This window comes from Tenrec ecaudatus, chromosome 12 (genome assembly GCF_050624435.1).
Source record: "Tenrec ecaudatus isolate mTenEca1 chromosome 12, mTenEca1.hap1, whole genome shotgun sequence".
Classification (NCBI taxonomy): Eukaryota; Metazoa; Chordata; class Mammalia; order Afrosoricida; family Tenrecidae; genus Tenrec; species Tenrec ecaudatus.
Genome location: NC_134541.1, coordinates 69,838,694 through 69,864,045, shown reverse-complemented (window position 1 = coordinate 69,864,045; position 25,352 = coordinate 69,838,694). Strand labels below are relative to the sequence as shown.

At 43.2% G+C, this 25,352-nt stretch overlaps 1 pseudogene; it reads left to right on the top strand.

The window, feature by feature from the left end:
* Positions 1 to 392: 392 nt before the first annotated feature.
* Positions 393 to 1,385, top strand: LOC142422534 (calcium-binding protein 39-like pseudogene; annotated as a pseudogene).
* The last annotated feature ends 23,967 nt before the right edge of the window (positions 1,386 to 25,352 follow it).

The following is a 25,352-nucleotide window of genomic DNA, read 5'->3' as shown; positions in this document are numbered from 1 at the left end:
ATTACCAGCAAGAGCCAGGAATGGAATGCATTCTCTGGACCTCAGATTCCCAGCTCAGTAAACCTCCTGAGTCCAGAAAACAGGAAAACTAGGAGCCAGAACATGCAACAGAAATGGACTTCCCCACTAACAGAGCAAATAAAGCTGAGTGCTGCAAACTGGCTTGTGGAGTAGGATGCCTCTGCACACTTAATTGGGGAAACGGGCTTGCTGACCCATGGAGGTAGAGCTAAGTGCCTTTAGACTAAAACTTTCCTTGAAGCCTCTAATTACAAGGAAAAAGAGAGAACCGAGTCAATAGGCCGGCCAAGCGGGAGTGGTGACACAGCTGTTCCCTCCGCATTCCATCTTGGAAGAAGTGATTACTACTAGACATCAAAAAAAGAAGAAAAATGCCTTTGTTTAGTAAATCACATAAAAATGCAGCAGAAATTGTGAGGATTCTGAAAGACAACATGGCTATTTTGGAAAACCAAGACAAAAAGACAGACAAGGCCCCAGAGAAAGAGTCAAAATCGCTGCAAGCAATGAAAGAAATCCTGTGCGGTACAAATGACAAGGAGCCCCCAACCGAAGCAGTGGCTCAGCTAGCGTAGGAACTCTACCACAGGGGCTCTCATAACTGACCTGCAGCTGATCGGCTTTGAGGGAAAGAAAGACGTGACCCAGATATTTAATGACATCCTGAGAAGACAGATAGGTACACGGAGCCCCACTGTGGAATTCATCAGTGCTCATCCTCATATCCTGTTGATACTCTTCAAAGGATATGAAACCCCACAAATTGCCTTACGTTGTGGGATGATGCTAAGAGAATGTCTTCGATATGAGCCTCTTGCCAAAGTCATCCTCTTTTCTAATCAATTCAGAGATTTCTTTAGGTACATGGAATTATCAACATTTGATATTGCTTCAGATGCCTTTGCTACATTTAAGGATTTATTAACCAGGCATAAAGTGTTGGTAGCAGACTTCTTAGAACAAAATTATGATGTTATTTTTGAAGATTATGAGAAGTTGCTTCAGTCTGAGAATTATGTGACTAAGAGACAATCTTTGAAGCTGCTAGGTGAGCTGATCCTGGATCGACACAATTTGCCATCATGACGAAGTGCATCAGCAAACCTGAGAAGCTGAAACTGATGATGAACCTGCTGCGAGACAAAAGTCCCAACATTCAGCTTGAGGCTTTTCATGTTTTTAAGGTGTTTGTGGCCAGTCCTCATAAAATGCAGCCTATTGTGGAGATCCTATTTAAAAAATCAACCCAAACTCATTGGGTTTCTTAGCACCTCCAAAAAGAGAGGACGGACGACGAGCAGTTCACTGATGAGAAGAACTACTTGATTAAGCAGATTCGAGACTTAGAGAAAACTTCCCCCTGACCACCTAGCCCTTGGCCTCCTTTACTGTTTGTCGAACGAGTGTGATTTCAGCCAGTCATCATTCCTGGGGTAGCTTTGGAGGTACCTGTTGCCCTTCAATTCATTGTTCAGGTAGATGAAACATAAACATTTGAATGAAAGAAAAAAATAATGTACAATAATATATTTTAATCAAGAAAAAAAAGGAAAAAGAGAGAACCCTGAGAGCAGTTAGGGAGGGGAAAAGTCATCTACAAAGGAAAACAGATAAGAATAAGCTCAGATCCTTCAGAAGAAACCATGCATGAAAGAAGAAAATGGAGCGACATATTCCAAACTTTGAAACAAAATGGACAACTAAGAATCCTATATCTAGCAAATCCTATATAAAATATGAAAGAGAAATATAAGTATTTACAAACAAGAAAATGTTTAGAGAGTTTGTAAAAACAAACCAGCATTACAGAAAATATTAACCAGATCTCTAAGGTCAGAAAATCAACAAGTGAAGCACACAAACATGACACTACCACAGTGTGTAACACCACCTAGAAGCCAACACACTAAAAATAGTACCCATAACATTAAATATCTAGAGGGGAACCAAATAAACCCCCTCCACTCCTCACCTCTCCACCCTGCCCCCAATAAAGGAAATTACCAAGCACAAATAATAGGAGATGACAGCAACTAACCTAGATTTAGAATTAATAACACTGAATGTCAATGGATTAAATGCACCAATTAAAAGACAAAGAGGGGAAGGCTGGGTTAGGAAATAAGATGAATCTAACTGCTGCCTTCAAGAGACACACCCTAAACTCACAACAACAGACTGAGAGTCAAGGATGTCCCAAAACATACCAAGCTAAAAGCACTTTAAAAAGCAGGAGTGGCAATGTCAATCTCCAACAACATGAACTCCAAAGTAAACAACCTAATGAGAGACAAGAATGCACATTACATAGTGATCAAAGGATTCATAGATCAAGAGCACATACCAATAATAAACATATATGCACCCAGTGAGAGACCCTCAAAGTATATCAACCAAATCCTCAAAGGAATGAAAAGATAAATCACCTAATAATAATAATAAGAGACTTCACTACACAATTCTAAAGGAAAAGCAGATCAACAGGAAGGAAGCTCAGTAAAGAAACCAAAGAACTAAACAACACAATCAAACAAATCAACCTCCTAGATATTTAGAGTTTTCCAACTAACAGCAAATCTATGTATGTTCTTCTCCAATGCACATGGCTCATCTTCCAAAATAGACCACATTCTAGGCCATAAAGTTAGCCTTAACAAATTCAAACACATAGAAATCATTCACACCATCTTCTCAGACCACAGTGCCATAAACTTGGGATTCAATAATAGAAAGAATAAAAACATAAAGATAAATACATGGAGACCCAACAGCACACTATGAAAAAAAGACTAGATAATAGCCCAAATAAGAAATGAAATTAAGAAGGTCCTAGAAACAAATGAGATTTTTAACACATTATACCAAAACCTGTGGGACACAGCAAAAGCAGTTGTCAGGGATCAGTTTCTAGCACATAAGGCACACACACACGCACACAGAACATAACTTTCAACCATAACTTCCAACACTTTAGTACACCTTCAACAAATAGCAAAGAGTAAACAGCATAAACCCTCCAACAACAGAAGAAAATAAATCATAAAACTTAGAGTAGAAATAAATGAGCTGGAAAACAGAAAAACAATTGGGGGAAAAATCACCAAAGTAAGAAGTTGGTTCTTTAAAAAGATCAACAAAATTGGCTGACAGCTAGCAAACTTAACAAAGGAAAAGAAAGCACACAGAAGTATCTAGAATTACAGATTCAACAGGTGGCATCACAACAGATGCAAATGAAATAAAAAGAGTAACACAGCACTACAAATGATTGTATTCTAACAAATTAAATAATCTATATTATGTGGTCAAATACCTAGAAATATACCCTCTTCCCAAATTAATGCAGATGAACATTAAGAATTTCAACAGACATTTATGGAAAAAAGAATAAATTGATGAGGACACCAAGACACTCAACTAAACAAAGTCCAAGATCAGATGGCTTCACAGGAGAATTCCCCCAAGTACTCAGAGAAGCTATCACTGATTCTACTCAAACCAATCTAGAATATAGAAAGAAGCCCCAAACTACCGAACGCATTCTACGAAGACAGCATAGCCCTGATATCCAAACCAGGCAAAGACCCCACAAAGATAGAAAACTGCAGGCAGATAACCCTCATGAACATAGAAGCAAAAATTCTCAACAGAATCCTGGCCAATAGAATTCAACAACATAAAAAATAATAATAATTCATCCTTACCAAGTGGGATTCATAGCAGGGGTGCAAGGATGGTTCAACATTCAAAAAATAATTAAGGTAATATAATCCACCACACAAACAAGATAAAGGATAAGAATCAATTGATCATATTAATCAATACAGAGAAAGCATTTGACAATATCCAACACCCATTCCTTATAAAAGCACTCAATACAAATTGCCATTCTGTGATGCCACCCCACACCCAAACACACGATCGTTGAATACAAAATAGGTACATAAGCAGATGTGGTGAAGACAGAGGATGGTGCCTGACTATTAAAAGATATAGTATCTGGAGTCTTAAAGGGTTGAACAAGGCCATTCAACAGTGAAGCAACAAGCCCACATGGAAGAAGCACACCAGCCGGTGCAATCATGAGGTATCATCAAAACTGATCAATGGACATGAGAAGATTCACAACAAAGAGTAAACAAACAAACAAATGTGCATTGGTGAGAATGGAGGGGGATTGGAGCAGAGACCCAAAGCCAACCTATGGACAATGGAACATTCCCCCACATAGAAGTTGCAGGGAGGAGTTGAGTCAATCAGGGTGCAGTAGAGCACTAATGGGTCACGCAACATAACTGATCCCTTGAGGCCTCCTCACTCGTCTCTATCATGACCCCAGTGCCGCTTCTCTAGCTAGACTAGACAGGAGCATGTACATATGTAGAGGCAAGAGATAAAACTCACAACACATGGAACCCAGGAATCGGAATGGGAATAGAGATACCAAAAGTATAGGGGGGAGGGGGAGAGGTAGGGAGGGAAGTGGGCACGGATTGCAATGAATGGCACATAACCCCACATCCCCATCCAGGGGGAAGAATAACAGAAACCAGAGGGGAAGCGAGACAGTGGTCGGTGTGAAATTTGAAAATAATTAACAATCTACAATCTATCAAGGGGCTATGAGGGTTGTGTGTGTGTGGGGGGGGGAGAGGTGCTGATTCCCAATGGCTCAATGGAAAATAAATGTCTAGAAAAGAATAATGGAATATATGTATGAATATCTCAGATACAATTGATGTATGGATTGTAACAAGAGTTGTAAGAGCCCCCAATAAAAATGATTTTTTTAAAAGATAGGAATAGAAAGGACATTCCTTAAACTAATAAAGGCCAAATAAGAAAAATCAACAGCCAACATCATACTCAATGGGGAAAAGTTGAAAACATTTCCTTTAAAACTGGAACCCGACCTTATCCCCACTTTTATTCAGCATTGCTCTGGAAGTCCTAAGCAGAACAGTAAGACAACAAGAAGAAATTAAAGGACTACAATTGGGCAAAGAAAAAGTTAAACTCTCACTATTTGTAGACAATATGATTTTAAATATAAAGAACCCCAAGATCTTCACATTAACACTGTTGGAACAATTGAGGTATTTAGTAATACAACAAAATATAAAATGAACAAGCAGAAATTAATAGACTCCTAATATACTAGTGATAAGAGTTCTGAAAAAGATATCAAGAAAAGAGTACCATTCACAATAGCCACATAAAAGTTGAAATACCTAGGGAAAAAATATCTAACTAAAGAAACAAAAGACCTGTAAAAAGAAAAGTACAGAACATTAAGAAACCAAAATAAACCTATACAAATGGAAGAATATTCCATGTTTATGAATAGGAAGACTCAATATTGTGAAAATGTGAACATTACTTAAAACAAACTACAAATTGATTCAAGTCCCACTGTTCTTTAAAGAAATAGAAAAACTAATCACCAACTCCACGTGGAGAGGGACAAAGCCCAGGATAAGCAAAGAACTTCTCAAAAAGAACAAAGTAGGTGGTCTTGCACTATATGACCTCAAAACCTAATGCACAGCCACCATTTTCAAAACAACCTGGTCCTGGTATAATGATAGATACACAGACCAATGGAACAGGACAAAAAAAATCCCGAACAAACCAACCAACCCATATATAAAAGCATCTTCCTACAGACAACTAATTTTTGACAAAAGCCCAATAAACATTAAATGGGAAGGGGGTGCCCCCATCAACACTTGGTGCTGGAAAAACTGGCTAGCTATCTGGAGAAGAATGAAACAAGATCCATACCTCACCCCGTGCAGAAAACTAACTCAAGGTGGAGCCAAAACCTAAATGCAAAACCCAAAGCTATCAGGATCATCAACAAGAAAGTTGGGGCAAATCTAAGTGTCCTAGTGTAGGGCATACATGGGCTACCAGATTTAACAAAGGAAGCACACATGGTGGAATACAAAATCTATGAATGGGACCTATTAAAAATAAAACACTCATGTATATCCGAAGAGAAAAATGAGAGCACACAGATTGGGAAAAGGTATTTAGTAATGATATAACAGACAAAAGGACTAATTACTAAAAATACTGCAAGCCTACAACAAGCAATCAATCAAGCAAGCAAGCAAACAAACAAACAAACAAATAACCCTCTTAAAAGGTGGCCAAAGGACCTGAATAGATGATTCACAAAGGAAGACATCTGACAAGCCCATGAGGTAATGCTCTCATCCACTAACCATCTGGGAAATGCAACTCAAACAACTATGAGCTATCATCTAGCACCCACAGCCATAGCCCAATTTTAAAAATCATTTTATTACAGGTTCATACAACTCTTATCACAATCCATACATACATCAATTGTGTCACGCACATTTGTACTATGTTGCCATCATCATTCTGAAAACACCTACTTTCTACTTGAGCTCTTGGTATCAGCTCCTCATTTTCCAGCTCCCTCCCCAATACCCCTCCCCTCTGAACCCTTGATAATTGATAAATTATTATTTATTTTGTCATATCTTACACCATCCGACGTCTCGTCTCCCTCACCCACTTCTCTGCTGTCTGTCTTCCAGGGAGGTTATATGTAGATCTTGTAATCTGTTCCCCCTTTCTCTCTCACCTTACCTCTACCGTCCCAATATCACCACTCTCATTACTGGTCCTGAGGGGTTCATCTGTCCTGGATTCCCTGTATTTCCAGTTCCTATCTGTACCAGTGTACATCCTCTGGTCCAGCCAGATATGTAAGGTAGAATTGGGATCATGCTAGTGGGGAGGAAGAAGCATTTAAAACTAGAGGAAACTTGTATATTTCATCATTGTTACACTGTACCCTGACTGGCTCGTCTCCTCCCTGCAGCGCTTCTGAAAGGGATGTCCAATATCCCACAAATGGGCCCTTGGTCCCCACTCTGCACTCCCCCTCATTCAAATGCTATGATTTTTTTCTTTGATGCCTGATACCTGATCCCTTTGATGCCTTGTGATCTCACAGGCTGGTGTGCTTCTTCCATGTGGGCTTTTTTGTTTCTCTTAGGTGGCTCCTTGTTTATCTTCTAGCCTATGGGACCCCAGATTCTATGTATTTTGAAGATAGCCAGGCACCATCAGCTTTCTTCACCACATTTGCCTATGCACCCACTTTGTCCTCAGCATTCATGTCGAGGTAGGCTGGTGTGCTTCTTCCATGTGGGCTTTGTTGTTTCTTAGCTAGATGGCCACCTGTTTATCTTCAAGCCTTTAAGACCCCAGACACTATATCATGTCATAGTCGGGCACCATCAGCTTTCTTCACCACTTTTGCTTATGCATCCACTTTGTCCTCAGTGATCAAGTTAGGGCAGGCTGGTCTGCTTCTTTTATGTGGGTTTTGTTATATCTCAGATAGATGGCTGCTTGTTTATCTTCAGGTCTTTAAGACTTCAGCTGCTATATCTTTTGGTAGCCGGGCACCATCAGCTTTCTTCACCACATTTGCTTGTGCACCCATTGTCTTCAGTGATCGTGCCAGGAAGGTGATCATCTCAGACTATCAAATTGTTAGAACAAAGTGTTCTTGTGTCGAGGGAGTACTTGATCGGGGCCCATTGTCCATTTGTTTTTCTTAGTACTCAACCTATAAATATATGTACATAGATATATTTCCCCCTCATCATATATAAATATATTTAAATCTCTATGACTACCCTTTGCCTCCTATTATTTCCTCTGTTTCTTTGTACTTTCCTCTTGTCCCACTATCATGTTCGGCATTAATTTGGGTTTTAGGAATTCCTCTCGGTTACATTGCCCCTGATCCAGCCCTGCCAGACCTCCCACACCCTCCTTGAGACTGATTTTGGATCACTTGTTATTTCCTTGTCCCTGGGCTTGTTAACATCCTCCTTTGTGTGTGTGCTGTGCTGCTATTGTCCTTCACGAGTGCTTTCCAGCTGAGTCTGATGGGGTGTGATGCGCTGGCACCTCCTCTTTCCCTGGAGACTTCGTTGCTCTGCTCCCCCCGGCCATAGCCCAAGTTAAAAAACAGAAAGCCACAAATCCTGGAAGGGGTATAGAGAGATTGGAACTCTTATACACTTCTGGTGGGACTGTAAATATATACACCCACTGTGGAAAGTGATATGACAATTACTCAAATGGCTGGCAGTACTATTGCTGGGCATATGCCCTAAGTAAACGAGGCAGATTATGGACAGACATATGCTCTCCCATGTTCATTGTAGCAGAGTTCAAAGTATGAAAACTTTAGAAACTGACCAAATCCCCATCAGTAGAAAAATGGATTTAAAAACGTTGGTATATATACACAATGGAGTATAATGCATCCCTTAAAAACAGTGATGAAACCATGACACACCTCATGACATGGAGGGATCTGGAAACCATTACGCTGAGTGAAGTTAGTCAATCACAAAAGGACAATGCTGTATGAATCCAATGCTGTAGGAGCAAGCACCAGGATGGATGCAAACTCAGTCTTTCAGGATATCCAGTCTGCTGGCCAGGGTGGCCAACCAGCTTGGTAGAATGCCTGACTGGTGCCAATGAATTATACACAATCCTTTCTATGTGTATATGTTGAATATCACAGAGGAGTCCTCAAACCAGCTGTGATCAGGTTTTCTAGAGAGCTGGAAGGGAGGATGGTTGCTTAGTGGATGCCATGCAAAGGTGCCATAAGATTCCCCTAGACTGGCAGACTCTTATCAGAGTGAGGATGGATACTGATGGGAAAGATGAGTCAGTAGGGGTGGAAGGGAGCATATACACCTGTGAGAAGACAAGTGCAGGCAGGCCTGTTGGTACAAAAAGGGAGAGGACCAACTTCTGTGTGTGTGTGTGTGTGTGTTTGTATGTGATGATTACTTAGTGGAGAGTATGCCTGGTAATATGCACTTTTTAAGCTACATTGGTCCGAGTTTCTGTATACTTCCTGAGGACCAAGGTCAAGTGCCATCGAACACTGGAACATTGAATCCTGGAACTTCAAGGTGCACAACATGCTCCAATGGTCATACCAGAGGGAAAGAATGTAGAAACCCCAGTAGGTGAATTAGATTCTACCTCATACTTAACTGTCATCATGGTGTGTGCAGAAGCTTAAGGGAGCTTTACCAAGAGTATTAAACTGCTGGTAAGCAGACTAAAACTTACTACTTCAATGCCCTTACTTCAATGCCCAGACTAAAACTTACTACTTCAATGCCCTATATTAAGGAAAAAAAGAGGGATGATTACAGGCTGAATACATCAAAGGTAGGTAAGTCAGGTTGATAGCTACATGGTTGAATGAATCCAAGGTTTGCAGGCAATATGGTAGGCCACTGATGGTCCCCAGGGTAAATGACTTGATGAGCTAGATGCTGGATCTGGATAAACAATAGGGGATATCATTGATGATGTCAGTTGGATCTCGGCTTAAAGCAGAGAATACCAGAAAGATGTTTACTTAAAAAAATCATTTTATTGGGAAGTCTTATAGCTCTTATAACAATCCATACATCCACTGTGTTAAGCACATTTGTACATTTGTCAGCATCCTTTTCAAAATATTTTGAAAGATGATTACTTGTGTTTTATTGACTATACAAAGGCATTTGACTGTGGATGATAAATGATGAAAAGAATGGTAATTTCAGAACATTTCATTGTACTTATGTGGAACTTGTACATGGACAAAGAGGCACATAGAATAAGGAATCTATATTTTAAATCAGGAAAGGTGTGTATATGGTGGTTGTGCCCTCCCATCATACTTATACAATCTGTATGAAGAAAATAATCAGAGAGGGGGAAGATGGCCGACAGGGACACCCGCATACTCTGAGAGCTCCTCCAAACAAAGCGGGATTGGCGACCAGGTAGCTGAATAGTAAGAGTCTGGTGAGTGAAATATCCCCCCTGGGACAGCACACCAGTCCTACCCCACGTATTTGTCTGGAGCAGGGGTCTAGGTGAAAGAGGACCGGACTCGTGGGACGTCTCTGGCCACTAAGCTGCCGTGAGCTCACTGGCGACCGGCTTAGGCTCCATCCCCAAACCGGACGCCAGCCCAGAGCCAATTGCCTGCCCTGCCTACTCCAGCGGCCCACTCCCCACTCCCTATCGCGGATCCCCACTGGGAGAGAAGCTTTCCTCTCCCGCGATTCCCCTCTCCCCGCAGGGCAGCGATCTGCCCTCGGGCCCACGTCCCTTCCTCCATTCATCCAAGCTCAGGGGAGCGGACCCGCGGGTTGTCCCCCACGGGGACCATCCACCCGCACCGCTGCCGCGGACCTCTCCACCTGCCCTCCGTGCGCCGGCCTCCCACCCCCGCCCGCCCCCGCCAGCCCCTGGCAGCCTAGCGCCAGCTCCACTCCTGGTGGGGACCCTGCGCTGAGCACTTCCCGCCAAAAGGAGCCATAGCCCAACCCGCGCCTGTCCCGGACCCTGAGCTTCCACGGAGTGCCGCGCCCCGCGCTGCTGAGTCTGCCCACCAAGGGCCCCCCCTGGGCAAGGCACAAGAGTAGGTGCCCTCCCCAGGGTGCTGCGGGGACCCCGGCGGCCGCGACTCTGAGCCTGAGCAGAGGAAGGGCGCCATTGCCCCCTGCGGTTTCGCGCCAAGCCTCCTTTGCGGCGCCATTACCCCCTGCGGTTTCGCGCCAAAAGGGCGGAGAGCGAACACCATTGTTCCCCGCAGTGTCCCGCAGCTGCCGGCACAGCTATCCAAGGGGCCTCCCCGCTCACAGCCCGGGCAGATCAAACACTCCACCTGCAGTGGAGCCTGGGTCTCGGCTTTGCAGTCCCTGAGGAGCCGTCAGTGAGCTCCAGCCAGCTCTCACCACCTGGGGCCCTGTTAGGTCCCCAGTGCCAGCCCTAAGCCTGCCACAGCCCGCCCCAGCCACCCCAGGAGACGGCACAGTGGCCTGAGCCTCCACACAATAAGGTTACTCCTGTCTCCCAGAAGCATGGGGCCTATTAAAGGATCAAGGAAAAATCAACAGACCACATCACTCCCAACAAAAAAATCAGAAAAACGAGGCACTTTAACAGACCTAACGTCACTCATAGAAGAAACAGATATAGATCAGCCACAAAAGGAAATCTTCAGAACTCTGCTTGCAGTAATACAGGAGCTAAGAGAAGCAAACCAAAATAAGGATGCAACGATAGAAGGGATGAAATGCACAATAGAGGGGATGAAGTCCACAATAGAGGGGATGAATACTATCCACCAAAAGGAACTGCAGAAACTAACAGAGGAGGTAGCAGAGGCCACACAAAAGGTCACAGAAGCTATATCTAGGCTTGAGGAGGCTGAGAACCGTATCAGTGAACTCGAGGACGCTCAAACCAAACGAAGCAAGCGAGAAAAACAATCAGATAGGAAAATTAAAGAAACAGAAGACAGCCTGAGATCAATGACAGATGCTATGAAGAGGAATAATATTCGAATAATCGGTCTACCGGAACACAACATAACACACAAATCAACCGCCAAGATAGCAAAGGAATTCCTGGAAGAAAATTTCCCCAACCTAACAAAGGAGAATCCGACTCTCATACAGGAAGCAGAGAGGACGCCGGCTAAGCTAAACACCAAGAAGAACACGCCAAGGCATATAATTGTAAAATTATCCAACTTAGAGGAAAAAGAGAAAATTCTACGAGCATCAAGAGAAAGGAAGACAGTCACATACAAAGGAGCGCAGGTAAGGGTATGCTCAGACTTATCAGCTGAAACCATGAAGAGGAGGAGAGAATGGAGCAGCATCTTCCAAAAACTGAAAGATGAAAATGCCTCCCCCAGATTCCTATACCCTGCCAAGTTATCCATTAAGATAGAGGGTAAGATAAGGGTCTTCCAGGACAAGGAAGAACTCAAAAAATATACTGCAAGTCACCCGACCCTGCAGAACATACTGGCTGACTCACTATGGCCAGAAGATCAAGCTCCAACTAGAACCACCAGGAGACCACCATATAGCCCATTTCCATCTAGAAGCCAACATGCCAGCAACACGTACCAGGACAACACGGTCTCAGATGGAAAAGAGGACAGGATAGAAACCCTCCACTCAAACGCAGTACACTGATATGAAGGAAGATAGGCAAAGACCCAAAACACAAAACAGAATATGGCAACCATGAAGCCAGAGATTGTAATAATCACTTTGAATACAAATGGGCTCAATTCATATGTTAAAAGAAAGAGGCTGGAGGATTGGATTAGAAAACATAACCCATCAATCTGCTGCCTGCAAGAGACACACCTTAAGCAAGCAGACAAGCATATGCTGAGAATAAAGGGCTGGCAGAAAGTTTACCAAGCAAATGGTAACTCCAAGAAGGCAGGAGTGGCTATCTTAATCTCCGACAAAATGGATCTCAAGATCCAAAACATAAAAAGAGACAAAGAGGGACATTACATAATGCTCAAAGGCTCAGTAAACCAGGAAGCAATAAGCATACTGAATATTTACGCACCTAATAATGGTGCGGCAAATTTCGTCAAACAAACTATTAAAAAAATGACAGAAGAAATCACGGAAACAACAATAATAGTGGGGGACTTCAACACTCCACTATCAGAGAAAGACAGGTCACAGGGAAAGAAGCTCAGCAAAGAGGCCAGAGAGCTAAACAATGTAATTAGGCAACAGGGCCTGATAGACATCTATAGAGCCTTTCATCCAAAAGCAAAAGGTTTCACATTCTTCTCCAATCCACACGGATCTTTCTCAAGAATAGATCACATGCTGGGGCACAAGGCCAGCCTGAGTAAATTCAAACACATAGATATTATCCAGACGTCTTTCTCAGACCACCATGCCATAAAGCTGGAGATTAATAGAAGGGCACCCAGAAAAGCAAGGGCCACCAATTGGAGAATAAACAACGATCTCCTGCGACATGAATGGGTTAAGGTCCAGATCAGAGAGGATATCAGGAAATTTCTAGAAACTAATGAGAATGAGCATACAACATATCAAAACTTATGGGACACTGCAAAGGCAGTTATCAGAGGTAGCTTGATATCACTGAATGCATACATGAAAAAAGAAGAAAGGCGTATGACAGATATGTTAACACAAAACCTCCAACAACTAGAACAGAGTCAACAGAACTACCCCTCCAATAGCAAGAGAAAAGAAATAATAAAAATCAGGGCGGAGTTAAACCAGTGGGAAGACAAAAGAACAATGCAAAGGATTAACGCAACTAGAAGCTGGTTTTATGAACGAATTAATAAAATTGACACTCCCCTGGCAAAGCTTACCAAAGATAGAAAGGAACAATCATCAATAGCCAGGATGAGGGATGAATCGGGGGCAATAACAACAGACCCCAATGAGATAAAAAGGATAATCACAAAGTACTATGAAGGTTTGTATTCTAATGAACTCAGAAACCTGGAAGACATGGAAAAATATTTAGAAAAACAATCTATCCCTAGATTATCTGAGACAGAGATCAAGAACCTCAACAAACCCATAGCGAAGGAAGAAATAGAGAGTGTCATCAAAAACCTACCAAGGAAAAAGGCCCCAGGGCCAGATGGCTACACAGCAGAATTTTACCAAACATTCAGGGAAGAGCTGACACCGATCCTCCACAAAGTATTCCAGAACATAGAAAAGAACGGCAAGCTCCCAAACTCATTTTACGAAGCCAGCATTACTTTGATACCCAAACAGGGAAAAGACCCCACAAGTGTAGAGAATTATAGACCAATATCTCTAATGAACATAGATGCAAAAATCCTTAACAAAATATTGGCCAATAGAATACAAAGGAACATCAAACATATCATTCACCACGACCAAGTAGGATTCATCCCAGCGATGCAGGGATGGTTTAACATCCGAAAATCCATCAATATCATACACCACATCGAGAAGAAAAAGGATAAAAACCATATGATAATATCCATAGATGCAGAAAAAGCATTTGACAACATCCAGCATCCATTCCTAATCAAAACACTCATGAAGATAGGATTGGAAGGTAAGTTCCTCAAGCTCATACAAGCTATCTATGAAAGACCAACAGCCAACATCATAGTCAATGGAGAAAAGACAAGAACAATACCACTGAAAAAGGGTACAAGACAAGGATGCCCCCTGTCCCCTCTTCTATTCAATATCGTTTTGGAGGTCCTGGCTAACAACATAAGACAGCGGAAGGACATCAAAGGGATCCAGTTGGGAGAGGAGGAGGTGAAACTATCGTTATTTGCAGATGACATGATCCTATACATTGAAGACCCCCAAAACTCCACAGTTGGTATACTTACAGCAATAGAGGAATACGGAAGGGTAGCAGGATACAAGATCAATAAACAGAAGTCGGTAGGGTTTCTATACACATCGGACAGGGCCATGGAAGAGGCGATTAAGAGGGAAGTACCCTTCACAGTAGCCAAGAACAAACTGAAATACCTAGGAATATACTTAACAAAAAATACTAAAGACCTATATAAGCATAATTATAAAACCCTATTACAGGAAACCAAAAGTGACCTTCACAAATGGATGAAGCTCCCCTGCTCATGGTTAGGTAGGCTGAACATAGTAAAGATGACAGTTCTTCCTAAAGCACTCTACAAGTTCAATGCTATACCAATCCAATTACCATCAACCTTCTTCAAAGAATTGGAAAAACTGACCACCAACTTCATATGGAGAGGGAAGAAACCCAGAATTAGCAGAGAACTCCTCAAGAAGAAGGACACAATTGGAGGACTCGCCCTGCCTGATTTTAATGCCTACTACACAGCTACAGTGGTCAAAACAGCATGGTACTGGCACAATGATAGACACTCAGACCAGTGGAAAAGAATAGAAAGCCCAGGAGTAAAATCATCAGCATATAGACAACTGATCTTCGACAAGGGTCCCAAAAACGTCAAGTGGGAAGCAGATGCCCTCTTTAATAAGTGGTGCTGGAAACAATGGATATCCACATGTAGAAAGTTGAAACAAGACGCCTACCTCACCCCATGCACAAGAATACACTCAAGGTGGATCACAGATCTAGAAGTCAAACCCCAAACCATCAGGACCATTAAGGAGGGAATCGGGACTAATCTCAGAGCACTGGCCCAGGGAGCACATAGGCTCACTGCAACAGGGAAGGGGACACACACAGGTGATCTGGAAATCGACAAATGGGATCTAATAAGAATAAAACACCTGTGCACCTCGAAAGACTTTGCCAAGAGGGTGACAAGGCAACCCACAGACTGGGAGAAGATTTTTAGTAATGACACGTCAGACAAAGGGCTCATTACTAAAATCTACAACACCATCATGACCTGCAAAAAGAGGAAAACAGTTAACCCCCTAAGGAAGTGGGCAAAAGAAATGAGAAGAACTTTCACTAGAGAGGAGATCAATATGGCCAATAAATATATGAGAAAGTGCTCGAAGTCCCTTGCCATAAGAGAAATGCAAATCAAAACAACCATGAGATACCACCTAACACCCCTGAGGCTAGCCCAGATCAGTAAATCAGAGAGCCACAAGTGTTGGAGGGGCTGTGGTGAAATAGGAACCCTCCTCCACTGCTGGTGGGCGTGCAGATTTGTACAGACACTGTGGAAAGCAATCTGGCGATACCTAAAGAAAATGGAAATTGATCTACCTTACGACCCAGCCATCCCTCTACTGGGCATATACCCGGTTGAAGCAGCAAATAAAACACGACCAGTCATATGCGCTCCAATGTTTATTGCGGCACAATTCACAATAGCAAAGACTTGGAAACAGCCTAAGTTTCCATCGATAGACGAGTGGATTAGCAAACTTTGGCACATACACACAATGGAGTATTATGCAGCACTAAAAAGCACCGATGAGCACATGAAACACGTTATTTCATGGGAAGAGCTGGAAGGAATTATGCTAAGCGAGGTAAGTCAGTCCCAAAGGGACAGGTACAACATGAGTCCTCTGAGGTAAGTACAATCAGCATGACAGAAATGGGGCATTAATCCACCAAGGGGAGGGTATGGCTTATATCTCCACAGGGAAAGTGGGACCAGACTTCAACCCAGTGTCGCAAGGTGTGAATGCAATATCCCGGCGTGGAGGACGGAACCGGTGGAGAGGTCTGGGAGGCAGGCCCCAGCACCATAAATTAAGTGGATTCCTGCCCCTCCCCCGAAAAGAACTTGTTCCAAAGGACGACATTGACCCTACAGCTATGGGAGATGGACATATTTGATCAGAGCACACGGGAGCAGATGAAGGGGCAGGAGGAGAGAGTGGAGCACAGCCTGGCCCACCAGGCCGTGATGATGATGTTCCTGAGTAGAGCAGCCAGTCCACAGAGAGAACAACATGGCTGGCCCTACTATGAGACATGATGCCCCTCAGTGACTAAGGGCGATACAGGGGACAGCACCGAGACACAGTGTGGGAATTGCACCTGACCTGATCCCACCACACCGAGGCAATGCACTGGGGGAATGCAGCGGAACAGCAAGGGAATGGAGTGGCAAGGTCCCCAGGGAATGCTGAAAGTGGACTTTGGGGCCAGGGCGTGGTGCCCCAACAGACTGGACTGGAAAACGCTCCTAAGGGCCAGCAAAGATCCCTGAACTAACTACAAGCTTTTCTCTTGTGAACTGTTTTGTTCTGTTCTTTTTCAGTGGTTTGTTTTGGTTGTTTTGTTGTCTGGTTGTATACTGTTGCTTTGTGTTCCTCTGTCTAGTTTTCGTGCATGTTAGTGACTCCACAGGTCTGTCTGAATAGGACAGGCTGGATGAACTATCTGGATGAAAAACAACGGGACCGACAGTTCCGGGGGGACTTGGGGTGGGGGGTAGGGGGGGGGTAAGGAAGTGGTGTTAACAAACCCAGGGACAAGGGAAAAACATGGGACCCCAAAGGGTAGAGAAGGGGGAGTGGCAGGCCTGGTGGGAAATGATCAAGGGTAAGGTTGCTTAGAGAAGAGGTATACTCTAGCCCAGGTGGCAATGATGCATGGTAGTAGGGCAGGAGGAAGGTCAAGGGAGATGGAGGAAAGAGCTAGGAGTCAAAGGGCATTCATGGAGGTCTAGACAAAGACATGTACATGCAAATATATATAGGAGGTTGGGGAAATAGATCTTTGTGTCTATATTTATAGGTCAAGTATTAAGGTGGCGGAAGGACCTTGGGCCTCTACTCAAACACTCCCTCTATGCATGAATACCTTCTTTTATTAAATTGGAACTCTATGATGCTCACTCTCCCGACACAACAGGTGGAGCCAAAATGGGTGAACAAGTAAATGTGGTGAAGAAAGCTGATGGTGCCCGGCTATCAAAAGAGATAGTGACTGGGGTCTTAAAGGCTTGAAGATAAACAAGCGGCCATCTAGCTCAGAAGCAACAAAGTCCACATGGAAGAACACACCATCCTGTGTGATCGAGTGGTCCCAAAGGGATCAGTTACCAGGCATCAAAGAACAAAAAATCATATCATTGACTGCACACCTCCATGATAGGATCGCTGAAGACAAATGGGTGCACAAGCAAATGTGGTGAAGAAAGCTGATGGTGCCCGGCTATCAAAAGAGATAGTGTCTGGGGTCTTAAAGGCTTGAAGGTGAACAAGCGGCCATCTCGCTCAGAAACAAATAAGCCCACATGGAAGAAGCACACCGGCCAGTGCGATCACGAGGTGCCCAAGGGACCAGATATAAGGCATCATGCAAAAAAAAAAAGATATAAGTGTGTGTATGTATGTGTATTTATGTGTATATGTATATATGTATGTGTATATATATATTATATTAAATGAAGGGGGAAGTGCAGAGTGGAGACCCAAGGCCCAAGTGTCGGCCAATGGAGATCCCCTCATAGAGGGGCTTAGGAGAGGAGATGGGTTAATTAGGGTGTGAGGTAGTATCGATGAAGAACACAGCTTTCCCCCAGATCATGGATGCTTCCTCCCCCCAACTACCATGATCCGAATTCTACCTTGCAGGGCTGGATAGGACAGAGGCTGTGCACTGGTACATATGAGGGTTGGAGATACAGGGAATCCAGGGTGGATGATACCTCCAGGACCAAGGGCGAGAGGGACGATGCTGGGAGAGTGGAGGGTGAGTGGGTTGGAAAGGGGGAACTGATTACAAGGAGCCACATGTGACCTCTTCCCTGGGAGAGGGACAGCAGAGAAGGGGGGAAGGGAGACCCCGAATAGGGCAAGATATGACAAAATAACGAGGTATAAACTACCAAGGGCATATGAGAGGGGGGAAAAGGGAGGGAGGGGGGGAAAAAAAAAGAGGACCTGATGCAAGGGGCTTAAGTGAAGCGCAAATGCCTTGAGAATGATTGGGACAGGGAATGTATGGGTGTGCTTTATACAATTGATGTACGTATATGTATGGATTGTGGTAAGAGTTGTTGGAGTCCCTAATAAAATGTAAAAGAAGAAAAGAGGAGAAAAAAATGATTAGGGCAAAGACTGTACAGATGTGCTTTATACAATTGATGTATGTATATGTATGAACTGTGAAAAGAATTGTATCAGCCCCAATAAATTGTTAAAAAAAAAAAAAAAAAAAAGAAAATAATCAAAGAAGCTGGATTGTTTGAAGAGGAATGTGGCATCAGGATTGGAGGAAGGCTTAAGAACAACCTGAAATATGAAGATGACACAAACTTCCAAAATGAAAGTGAAGAGATGTTAAAGCATTCACTGATGAAGCTCAAGGATTACAGCCTTAAGTGTGGGTTACAACTCATTGTGAAGAAGACCAGAATCCTCACAAATGGACCAGTAGGTAACATCATAGTAAATGGAGACGAGATTGAAACTGTCAAGGACTTTGCCTTGCTTCATGAAAGCAGCAGTCAAGAGACCAAAACCACATGGCACTGGGCATCTGCACACGACCTCCTTAGAGTATTAAAAAGCAAAGCTGTTACTTTGAGGACTAATGTGTGCCTGACTCAAGCCACCGTATTGGGCTTGCTTCATATGTATACGAAAGGTCAACATTGAATAAGGAACACCGGAGAAAAATTGATGCATTTGAATTGCGGTGCTGGCAACGAATATTGGAAGTACTACGGATTGCTAAAAGGACAAACAGATCCATCTCAGAAGAAGTATGGCCAGAGTGCTCCTTAGAAGGAAGGATGGTGAGACTTTGTCTCTGTACTTTGGACATGCTGCCAGGAGAGGTCAGTCTCTGGAGAAGGCAGCATGCTTAGTAAAGCAGAGGGCCAGCGAAAAAGAGGAAGACCTTTGAAGAGATCGATTGACACAGTGGCTGCAACAATGGGCTCAAACAGAGGACAAATTGTGAGGATAGCAGATGACCAGATAGTGTTTCATTCTATTGTGAATTGGGTTGGTACATGTCAAAATCAACTCCATGGCAGCTATCAACAACTACATCAGTTGGAACCTACGGGATGGCACGTAACAGCAATAACAGTACGGACGTTGTGTCTTTCTTTGTTAAAAATAAAACAAAAAACATTGGTCAACAAGTCAATTCTGTCTCGAGTAACTCCATGTATGTCAGAATAGAACTATGCTCCATCAAATCTTCATTGTCTGATTTTTCAGAAGTCGATCACAAGGACTTTCTCCTGAGGCACCTCTGGGTGCACTCAAACCTCCAATTTGGGTTACATGCTGATCTTATTAACCATTTGTGCCACCCAGAATGGGTTCTTAAATGTATACATTAGCCCTTTCTAGATCTTAAACTTGTACTTTTGTATCTTACTTCTCCTTCCCAGTACCTCAGCATTTTATAGTAATCTCATCTTGTTGAATTGCCTAATAAATGCTGATGCTGGGACCAACTGCATGCAGACATCAATGTGTGTGTGTGTGTGTGTGTGTGTGTGTGTGTGTGTGTGTGTGTGTAGCAGGGATGTTTGTGTGTAACATTAGCTGTGCAAGCATATCCATGTGGGTGGGCAGATTCTTCAAATACTCTAGTTATGGAAGCTGAGACATACATCAGCACATTATGTCAATTTCTAGACAGCTCTCATAATAACTTCTTGCTAAATCTTTGAGTTACAATTAAGAAAGTAGATAATTTGAAACATTTCCCTCTGCATGTTGAGATGGATTATAATCCTAATTCAATAAAGACTCTAACTGACTCATTAGCCCCCCTTGGATTCTCCTCAGGTCAGCAAACTTCCCCAGCTCAGGGAGGCAGCTGGCAACAGGAGGGCAGCAGTGCTCTGGTCATTCATTAGATGCTATTGCTTCGGCAGCACTCAAACACAACAATACAATGAAACACAATGTTGCGCAGCCCTAGATTCCCCTTTTCTTGGGCTCTTAGATTTGAACATAGATTTCCTTTTCCTTATTTTGAACAAAGACTCCAATTTCCCAACAACCAAAATGTTTTCCCCTGTCCTTTGCTCTACATGATAAGTGACACCCACACAAAAGGCTTTATAACCCTCTGGGGGTTGAACAACCCTTTCACAGGGGTCACCTAAGACCATCAGAAAACATAAATATTTCACAATATATAATTACATATTGTTGGTGATTAATCACTATGCTTTAATTATGTTTAATTATGTTCAATTTGTAACAATGAAAATACATCCTGCACATCAGATATTTACATTGAGATTCATAACAGTAGCAAACTTACAGTTATGAAGTAGCAATGAAAACAATTCCACAACATGAGGAACCTGTTTTAGGGTCGTGGCATGAGGAAAGTTGATAACCTCTGCTTTACAGGTTTCCCTCTGCAAAGAAAGAAGCCAAGGAGCCACTCTTCTCAAACCTCTAAGTGCCATCCCCACTTAAACTTGTTTTCTGAAAAACCAAAAGGGATAGTGACTGCTGGGGTGGGGGATGATTATTTCAAATTGTCTGCAGTTGATACCATATCACAGCCCCTTCTGCTTTGGTTAAGCAGAGCTCAGAAATCCATTTGGAGGTGATTCCACTCATTTCCACCCCCCCTGCCCTGTCCATAGCAAACATTTTACACCCATACACACCCTCCTCATGTATAAATGAGCAGCACACCCACACCCACCCACACACTCATATACTCACAGGTGCAGGATGCTTAAATAGATAGAAAGTCCTCTGAATGGCCCTTGACCCCGAGGTAAGGTAAAGGAGTAAGGAAGTAATAGGGGCTCAATTAGTGAGCAAACCCATATCTTTGTTGCATGCCTACTGCATATCAGGGATTGTGCTAGATGCTGGCATACAATGATGCACAAATAGGATACATAAACTAATAAGTGATCAAACATGGTTGTTACATTATGAACTGGGACAGGTGGGGGAAAGGTAGCATCCTTAGTCAAGATCAAACTTCCGAGTTCTACTTCTCTTCCTGGCCCCATAACAGGGTGCATTCTCAACATGATCCCTGGCTTTCACAGTGTAGGCTTGGAGTAAGATTAAAAGCATCCATCCTCTCTCCCTTTCTTGTCCTTTTGATCAATGTGACAAATGCTTTCTGGGTAGGAGGCCTTTCTTCCTAGTGAGTCCGGGAAGATCTGCATAGAGCCGTGATGAACAACCCTGCCTTATTGCTCGAGGTCAGCATCCAACTGGGGCCTGGAAAAACTGTATCACTAGGGCCTGTGGTGTGCTCCTCCGGGGCAACAACTCTATACCGGGAATGAAAGGCAAGGGCCAGAAACTGTCTATGGGCTAAGTTTAATTTTAAGTCAGTGTCCAGGAGAGAAAATGTTTGGTTCTTGGCAGACAGACTCATTTGGCCAAGACAGATAAGCTGTGGGAGGTCTACATGTTTAGACACAGTAAATGCAGCAGAGAGAAGCTGGCCTCTCTTACTCTGGATGAGTTATCTGAGAATGCTTCCATGCCCACTATTCACTGGGTGGAGAGTGCTCACATCCCAAACTCTGGGAATATTTAGGGAAATTGCTCTCTAGTGAGAAGAGAAAATTCTTACCCAGATAGCTGGAACAATATTTTTCTCATCTGTGAGACAGTAACTGCTGGAAATTAGTTTTTTAAAAAAGAAAAAGAGCAGGGGAGGACAATGCTGGGCATAGTTCTAGCCATCAAGCTGTGATCGGGTGAAGGAACAATTCTTTTTTTCCCCCCACTAACTCAACCATTTATTAAGCACCCACTCTGTGCCAAGCATTGTGTTAGATGCTAGTGACACAGAGCTGAATAGAACAAAATAAACTCAGTCAATACCCTGTAATTCATTATGTTTATTGCATACTTCTTTATCATAGGATATGTGGGTTCGTTTGTCTTTCTCTCTTTATTAGACTGAAGCTCCATAAAGGAGAAAGGAAAAGGAATCTATATTTATTAAGTGCCAAGTGTCGGTTATTAGGAGCCCTGGTGGCATAGTGGTTATGCATCGGGTTGCTAACCAAAAGGTCAAGAGTTCACAACCACCACTGTGCCCCTTGGGAGAAAGATGACATTTTCTACTCCAGTAAAACACTCGAAAACACACAGGGGAAAATTCTACCCTGACCTGTGAGTTAGAATTGACTTAATGGAGTGAGTTTACTGTTGTGGTGGTTGTTTGGTGCCATCTAGTCAATTCCAACCCACAGTGACTGGGTTAGTCTGGGTTGACTAGAGAAGCAAATCCAGGGAGACTCATATGTATAAGAAAAAGTTTTATATAAGCGATTAGTAACGGATTAAGAAAGCATCCCAGCCCAGTCCAGTTCAAGTCCATAAGTCCAATGATAACCCATATATCTGATACCAGTTTATAAATTACTCTTCAGAATCACGCAACACATGCCGTGACACAGAATGCAGGAAGATAACAGGCCAGTGGGTGGAAAGTCTTGTGTAGCCAGTGATGGTTGAAACATCTCAATGTTGGCTGGTGCCTCCTCCAACTCCAGGGCTTCAACATAGCTCCATGTGTCTCATCTCCCCCAAGAAGAATTTATTTCAAAGGATGGCATTGAATCTACAGCTCTGGGAGAAGGACATAGCTGATTGAAGCACACAGAAGCAGATGAAGGGGGAGGAGGAGAGAGTGGAGCACATCCTGGCCCACTAGGCCTTGAGGATGATGTTCCTGATTAGAGCAGCCAGTCCACAGACAAGACCACATGGCGGGCCCCACTATGAAACATAACATCCCTCACTGACCCATAACCTTACAGGGGACAACACCAGAGACACAGTATAGGAATTGCATTTGATCTGACCCTGCCACACCAAGGAAAAGCACTAAGGGGGTGCAATAGAACAGCAAGGGAATGGAGTGGTGAGGTCCCCAGGGACTGCTGTAGGTGTACTTTGGGGCCAGGGCGTGGTGCCCCAACAGACTGGACTGGAAAACACTCCTAAAGACCAACAAGCTTTCCTTGAACTAACTATAAGCTTTTTTTCTTGTGTTTTGTTTTTGTCATTGGTTTGTTGTTATTGTTTTGTTGTATATTGTTGCTTGGTTTTGCTCTATAGTGTTTTTCTGCATGTTATTATCTCTGCAGGTCTGTCTAAATAAGATAGGCTGGAGGAACAATCTGGAGGAGAAAACCATGGGACTGACAGTTCTCAGGGGGACATGGGAGAGGGGGAGTGGGGAGGGAAGGTAGTGGTGTTAACAAACCGAGGGACAAGGGAACAACAAGTGATCCAAATTGGTGGTGAGGAGCGTGTGGGAGGCCTGGTAGGGCATGATCAAGGGTAATGTAACCAAGAGGAACTACTGAAACCCTGGTGGGGACTGAGTATGATAGTGGGACAGGAGGAAAGTCAAAGAAAATAGAGGAAAGAGCTGGGAGCCAAAGGGCATTTATAGAGGTCTAGATAAAGACATGTACATATGCAAATATATTTATATATGAGGATGGGGAAATATATCTACATGCATATATTCATAGGTTTAGTATTAAGGTAGCAGAAGGACATTGGGCCTCCACTCAAGTACTTCCTCAATGCAGGAATACTTTCTTCTATTAAATTGGCATTCTGTGATGCTCACCTTTCTGACACAACTGCTGAAGACAAAGCGGGTAAATAAGCAAATGTGGTGAAGAAGGCTGATGGAGCCTGACTATCAAAAGATATAGCACATGGGGTCTTAAAGGCTTGAGGGTAAACAAGCAGCTATCTAGCTCAGAAGCAATAAACCCCACGTGGAAGAAGCACACCAGCCTGTGCGATCACGAGGTGTTGAAGGGATCAGGTATCAGGCATCATCAGAACAAAAAATCTCACCATAGTGAATGAGGAGGGGAGTGCGGGGTGGAGACCCAAAGCCCATTTGTAGGCTACTGGACATCCCCTTCCAGAAGGGTCTTGGGGAGGAGACGAGCCAGTCAGGGTGTGATGTAGCAATGAAACATACAACTTTCCTTTAGTTCCTAAATGCTTCCTTCCCCACTAATATCATGATCCGAATTTTACCTTGCAAATCTGGCTAGACCAGAGGATGTACACTGGTATAGATAGGAATTGGAAACACAGGGAATCCAGGGTGGACGATCCCTTCAGGACCAGTGGTTTTAGTGTCAATACTGGGAGGGTAGAGGGTGAGTGGGTTGGAAAAGGGGAACCAATTACAAGGATCTACATGTGACCTCTTCCCTAGGGGACAGACAACAGAAAAGTGGGTAAAGGGAGACGTTGGACAGGGCAAGATATGACAAACTTATAATTTATAAATTATCAAGGGTTCATGAGGGAGGGGGCAGTGGGGAGGGAGAGAAAAAATGAGGAGCTGATGCCAGGGACTTAAGTGGAGAGCAAATGTTTTGAGAATGATGAGGGCAATGAATGTACAAATACGCTTTATACATTGATGTATGTGTGGATGGTGATGAGTTGTATGAGCCCCTAATAAAACATTAAAAATAAAAAAGAATGAGACACAGCCTGCTCCTGTGCTATCTTCACAATTGCTCCTATACTTGACCCCATTGTTGCAGCCACTGTGTCAGTACATCTCCTTGAGGATCCTCCTTTCTTTAACTGCCCCTCTACCAACCAAGATGTCCTTCTCCACAGACTAGTCTCTCCTGGAAACATGTTCAAAGTACATGAGACTAAGTCTCAATGTCCTTCCCTTTAAGGAGCACTCTGGCCATACTTCTTCCAAGACAGATGTTTGTCCTTTTAGTAGTCCATGGCACTTACAATATTCTTCACCAGGACTACAATTCAAATGCATCAGTTTTTCTTTAGTCTTCCTTATTCAATATCCAACTTTCACATGCATATGAAGCAAGTGGCTTGTGTGAAGTGTACCGTAGTCTTCCAAGTAACATCCTTGCTTTTTAATACTCTAAGGTCTTGTGCAGTAGATTTACCTAATGCAACTCGTCTTTTGATCGCTTGACTACTACATCCATCAGCATTGATTGTGGATCCAAGCAAAACAAA